The 6,351-nt window shown below is 36.4% G+C and overlaps 1 pseudogene; it reads right to left on the bottom strand.

Moving 5' to 3' along the window:
* Positions 1 to 1,417: 1,417 nt before the first annotated feature.
* LOC111552404 lies at positions 1,418 to 2,929 on the bottom strand (annotated as a pseudogene).
* Positions 2,930 to 6,351: the final 3,422 nt, after the last annotated feature.

Below are 6,351 nucleotides of genomic sequence, written 5' to 3'. Positions count from 1 at the left end.
GATAAAAGTTTCTTAATTGTTCTCAACTTTTTAATTTTTTGCTTAATTCTCTACCCTCCTCAAATCTTGATCAATTATGGCATTGTGTTAGGGGTATAAGCTGATTATTAGTCATGAGGTTCTTCCAGTTGAGACTGGGCCATCTTAACCTATTTTATCATCCACCCAACCTCTAATAGCAGAACAAAATGATACAAAAAAGTAAACTTAATCTAACAATCTAGTTTCTGAATTAGACAGAAATATAATGGAGTGCATCAATGAATAAGATATATTTAATAAGGACAGGTTGGAATCAGGCTAATTTAACATAATTTTTAGTGACAGTTCAGATTTAAAATATGAATACCAATTTGGGTACAAATATGGATGCCATGAGCTTAGGTATTACTATGAGCTTAAGTATTTTTTCTGATTAATTATTTTATGTTTAGTATTAAGTATAGTAAGTATCTAAAATTCAATATATCTCTACATAGACTCTGTATAAGCTAATCTATATCTCTATAAACTGACTTCAAATCATTTTCAGAACACACACACACACATACACAGAACCACTAAATACTACCCCTCTCCAAAACATGAGTAGACTCAATCAAAGTAACAAAATTTAATTCACATACTGAATTCCCAGTATTTATTAAGGCATGTGATTACAAATATTAACCCAAATCCATCCAGGATTATAAGTGAGTTAAAAAAAAAAAAAAAGAGCTACTTTAAAATAGGCTTTCCATTAAAGAATATTGAGTGTCTTAATTTATTAAATTATTTGATTACATATCTGAATTTAATTGTAGTTTTTTTATATGGGTCTGTATTTAACTTTAATTGAGGTATTTCAGTATGTTTGTCCTTGTTGTTTAAATGATTAATTTCTCATATTTTCTCTTTGTTTTGTATGTGGAAGACACTGACTTTTTGCATAAAAGTCTTGTTCCCAATCATTTTGCAGATATTTTCCATGAAGTCTAATCATTTTTAATATATTCTCTTAGGATTTTTTTTGTAAACAGTCTTATTATGTACAAAACATAATAAATTTGACTTCTTTCTTTTTTTTTTGAAGTAAAGGGAGGACTTTAATCTTTATTTATAGGACACTGTGAGATATGAAATTCCATAAAGAAATAAGAAAATCATTCAGAATACAAGCTTCATACAGTATGTACAATTTGGAACTGTTCAAGTATAGTTTCAGCATAAAAAGTGGTACAATAACAAACCCCATTTAAAAAGAGTTCTTAGTAGAGAAACAGTAAAACAAGCTATTCCAAACACAGTACACGACTTTAAACTATAGCAAACATAGTGCACAACTTTAAACTATAGGAAACATAGTGCACAACTTTATAGCAAACATAATGCACAACTTTAAACTATAGCAAACATAGTACACAACTTTATGCCTCAGTTACATGATCTGAATGTTAAAAGTCCCATGAGTCCCCTCCTGAACTTGGAAGGTACAGCCTTCAGAGGTAGTTTCTGGCCCAACAACTGATCTTCCTCTTCCTCTACCAGGAAATACTTCTCAAATTAAGCGTCACAAAGCCTTACACACAGACCTCCACACTCTTTACTCATACCAGGTTTCTCGGTTTCACCTAGTTTCTCAGCAGCCTGAAAGATATTTGAAATGGCATCCAGGATAACCAGAATAATCTTGCTGTCTCTTACTGTTAAGCGGTTCATCAGTGGTTTTATTGTGCCGCAATGAATGAGGTATACGATCTGTTCAACTGTTCCACCACTGGAATAGTTGGTCACAGCCCCTGCAGATTCCCTTTTTGTCTTAAAATCTGCCTTAGAGAGAACACTGATGAAAAATGAAACTAATCCATGATTCACAACTTGCTGTATCTGGTTCTGGTGGCCAGCTGTGATGTTTGACTGTTAGTTTTGGGGTTGATTAGCAGCCTGGGAAAGATGGTGAGTGCTCCTGCATTGAGCACAACCTGAGTCTGTTCATCTTTACCAGTGACAATATTACCAATGGCTCTTAGGGCTGGAGTCACAAATGGCAATTCAGAAGCTCCTAGAGACTTCACAAGTTGGAGCAAAACTCTTGTTTTCATGAACAAGTGAGTTCATTCATTTGGACCATCAGAAAGGTAGGGAATAACCCAGCAGATATCTGCTAATATTTCTGGATCATCATGAGACAGGAATCAAACTAAGGTAGGAAGAATTTGCTCAACAGAATCTAAAGGGAGTGTGAGTATTCTTGTTGTGGCAAAGGTTTGAAAATGTCCAAGTAAGATTATGTAAGTAACCGCATGCTAAAGATGATGTATCAGGAACTGCAAGAAGAACCAACAGTGGGTCAACTGCACCACAGTTGATAACCAAGTCTTGGAAAACGGAACCATCACCTGCAATGTTTCCTAGAGCCCATATAGCTTGTTCACTGATGTGAACATGGGGAAATGCCAAGAGAGAAATAAATGCTGGGATGGCACCTCCGTCTACCACAGCCTTGGTCTGTTCTGATGCCCCAGAAACGATGTTAATGAGTACCCAAGCAGATTCAAACTGAATGAGACTACAATCCATTCTTCCCAAGAAGGACAGAAACGTTGGAATCAAACCAGCCTGGATTATGTTGTTTATGGGGGACTGGTTTTCTCTAGAAGGTAGTTTCCTGGCAGCTTGAGTAGCTTACAGCTAACTTTCCCACGTTGTTGTTATTTATACCTTGGACAGTGTCATCAACAGATCAATTTACATTATGCTGGTTGTTGCAGTTCTTGTGCAGTGGAGAAGTAGCATCATCAGGAAATAAGCTTACATTTCTCCTTCTTAGCTTTCCTCAGCTCCACATTGACTTCTATTCTGCGATGCCTCATTTCTGTACTGTCTTTTCTTTGTTCTTGAATTTGTTAAGTCCGGCAGTTGGTGTATTAGCATTGTCATTGGTGGGCATGAATATGAGACAAAGGGAGAAAGCTTCACAGGGGGCCCAGGTTTCCATGGGAGGCAACAGAGGCCTCAGCAGCTGAGGGATGGCTGAACTAAAACGTCCACCTCAGTGCAGCCCAAAGACCGTGTCACATTTGACTTACATCTGATGCTAAGTCACTTTCCCTTGCCTCATGGTTTTGAGTTGTGAGCATGTCCCTGCCTGTGACTTTAAATCTTGTGGAAGCAAAGCCAACAGACAGGTCAGGGAGATTGTTTGCTGTAGCTGAAGAGCAGTTGAGAGCCCGGTGGTATAATGATGAGTGCTTGATGAAGTTGGGGGCCTCTTCAACAGATCATGGTTAGAAAAGGATCTGAGCTTTCTTCCTTTTTAAATTTCCTTCCAAATACAGTTCTCCAGCTTTCTAGTTGATTCTGTAAACTCTCCAATATCCTTCGAATTCATTCTTTTTTTGTGTGAATGAACTGCATTTAGTTTCAGTTGTCTATAATAAGGAATCCTGACAGGGTAGAGAGTAGGGTGGAGGATGGTGATGAAATAAAGTAAAAATTTAGAAAGCAATCATTACATTTAGGGGAGCAAATAATTTTTGGATTAGCTAAGTAGAGGAAATAGATGAGAATGACTGATCAGGAAAGATAAGAGAGGGTTTTAAATTAATAATCTCAGATTTAAAAAATAGCCTATGGGCTTTATGAGTATTTGATGATTTTTTTTTTTAAATAAAAGTATGAATTGACAAAGCTAGTCTTAAAAGACTGTAAAAATGAAACTTTTTTAAACCTTAATTTCAGTGCAAATTGAGAATGACTTGATGGGGTCAAACACCTGCTTTGGATCCTGCAGGGCTCCCTGCACTGAGCATGCCAGCAGACTGGAAACCTACTGCTGCTAGCATTTGTGAGCTCCCACTTCCACCTTTTAAATGTGTGCATGGAAGAGACCAGAGAGAAAGGATTTTTCTGGAAAAAGGTACCTGTGTGTTATCTGTCGCCTTCCATGAGGGAATTGCATGGAATGTGTCCTGGGAACTGCAATTGCAGGTCCTAGTAGAGAAAATCTAAAAAACAAAACAACAGAACACAAAAGTGCTTTTCAAAGGAGAAGTGAGTTGAAACAAAACAGTACTTGTGCGTTCATTGCATCCAGAAATAGGAACTCTTCTATCAGCCCTGTGACACGCTTTGTTTATCTCTAATTACCTTTTCTCCCAGTACTGTCCCTCAAGGTGTCAGTCAGAACAGCCAGGGCTGGGGAAGAAGTTGAATGAGGAATAGAGGAGCAAAAAAGCTCTCACCCTCATTGCAGGCACAAGCTTTATGAGTTCCCTGTCTGGGGCATGGGAATAGAATAAGGAAAGTGAAGGTATATAAATTGTGGTTGACCATATTGAGACTGTTTGTGATAAAAAGAGCCTAGAAAATTGAGAGGAACTGCCTGAAACTTGTGGTAGATGTAGCCAAGGAATTAGTTCATGAGCTTGTTTGAAGTTGAATGGAGGAAAGAATAAAGCTGTTTTCTGCTTTTATCCTACTGAATCCAGCTGATTCAATAAAATATGACATATTGTTGTGTGAAGGGGAAAGAGTCCAGTATGAGGAGACATGGAAAACAAGAAAGTCAGACAGGAAATAACAGCTAGCAAGGAATGAGTTTTAAAAACCCTAAAGCTTGTGATAAAATTGAAAGAAAAAGGACAGATGTGAGAGAGATTTAAAGAGATAAAATTTTTGGTGGGGGATGATGGCTAATAGGATGGAGTAAGAAGATAGAAGATTAAAAGATTAGTTTGAGTTTTCAAGCCTGGAATATTGGTGACACCATTTACAAAAATAGAGTAATCAAAATGATCTTAATATTGGGAAAATAAAGGAGTAAAGGAGGAAAGAATGAATGTGCTTTGGGAAGTAACACTAAAAAAAAAAAAAAAAAAAAAGAAAAGAGAAAAATTCAGAGGTCCTTGGGTCTCAGAAACAAAATAGGAACAGGTAGGATTTCATAGAAGATTGTGAAATAGTGAAGAGGGGAAATAGTTTACCACAGAATGTGTATTATCTCCAAAACGCTCACTCCTAAATAACAACAATCATCACAATTTATATCATTGGTGCTTGGGGGAATACTAACAAATTATTGAGGGCTTACTATGTGCCAGGCATCGTGGGAGTGCACTAAATGTACCATCTCATTTAATTTAGGACAGGATTCTTTAGTCTGCAGTGCTATTATACTTATTTTATATAAAAGGAATAGGAGACAGTGAGTTTAGGGAACTTACTGAAGTTAGTTATTTATTATCAATTAAAGATGCTGGTACTGATTATGTCCCAAGGGAATTATCAGATATGGAAATGATCAATTTCCAAAAGAAATAAGCAGATAAGATTATACAGAGACATAAAGATGGAACAAAGAAACTTGGGACTACTAGTGGGGTTAGAGGTGGGGCAAGGGTAGAAAACCTACCTGTTGGTTACTATGCTCACTACCTAGATGACAGGATCATTCATACACTGAACCTCAGGAACATGTAATTTACCCATGAAACACACCTGCACATGTACTCCCTAAACCTAAAATAAAAATTGAATTTGAAACTTGCCTGTTAATTTCTTGTTTTTAATAATAATAATATATTGTGGTTTTGGCTCCCATATCCTGATTTTGCATGCAACTATTTTCTCTGAAACCTATCTTCCAATCTCTTTTTCTTAAAAAAAAAAAAAAAAAAAAAAAAAAAAAAAGCTTTTAATTTTAGAATAGTTTTAAGTTTACAGAATTATCATGAAGATAGTACAGAGGGCTCCTGTAGACCCCACATCTGCTTTCCTCTATTATTAACATCATACATTTGTATATTAGGCTTGTTACAATTAATGAGCCAATATTGGTATATTATTTGCATGTAAAGTTCATGCTTCATTCACATTTTTCTACATTTTTCCTCTAATGTGATTTTTCTATTCAGGATCCCACCCAGGGTACTGTGGTACATTTAGTTGTCACAGCTTCATGAAGCTTCTATGTTGTGACAATTTCTTAGACATTCTTTGTTTTTTATCATCTTGACAGTTTTGAGGAACACTAGACTGGCCAGTTATTTTGTCGAATGTTTCTCAGTTTGGATTTGTTTGATATTTACCTCATTATTAGACTGGGATTATGAGTTCTTAGTGAGGAAGACCACAAAGATTAGGGACCATTCTCATCACATCATATCAAGGGTACATTCCATCTACATGACTTATCTCTGTTGACATTGACCTTGATTATCTGGCTGAGATCATGTTTGTTAGGTATATACACTACAAAGTTACTTTTTAATTTATTCCTTTTCATATTGTATGCTTTGGAAGAAAGCCAGTGCATGCAGCCCACACTAAAAGCAGTGGGGCATTATGCTCCCTTTCCTTGAAAGCAGAGTA

This window comes from Piliocolobus tephrosceles, chromosome 8, assembly GCF_002776525.5.
Source record: "Piliocolobus tephrosceles isolate RC106 chromosome 8, ASM277652v3, whole genome shotgun sequence".
Taxonomy (NCBI): domain Eukaryota; kingdom Metazoa; phylum Chordata; class Mammalia; order Primates; family Cercopithecidae; genus Piliocolobus; species Piliocolobus tephrosceles.
This window is presented reverse-complemented; position numbering and strand designations above follow the sequence as displayed.